Source organism: Crocodylus porosus, unplaced genomic scaffold (assembly GCF_001723895.1).
Source record: "Crocodylus porosus isolate Cpor-Errol unplaced genomic scaffold, CroPor_comp1, whole genome shotgun sequence".
NCBI classification, from domain to species: domain Eukaryota; kingdom Metazoa; phylum Chordata; order Crocodylia; family Crocodylidae; genus Crocodylus; species Crocodylus porosus.
Window position 1 is genome coordinate 47465969 of NW_017728951.1, and position 286 is coordinate 47466254.

Here is a 286-nt window from a genome sequence, read left to right on the forward strand (position 1 = left end):
AAAAGAGGGGAGGAAGAGAGCGAGAGGGCGAGAGAAAGAACATCCCTCCAGGAGGCAGCTCCCTTTCAGATAGGAATCTGGGACAGATTTTGCCAACAGCCACAAAGCATGGCCCTTTGGTAATAGAATAGCCAATGTAATTTGACACTTCAACTTGCTGTGCTCTCTGCTAGTTGATTCACTTACTCACCCACTAACATTGAGCTCCTTTTCACTGTCTGTGGGCAAAAAAAAAAAGAAAGAAAAAGGAAAGAAAAAGAAAGAAAGGGGGGAGGGAGAGAGGGGG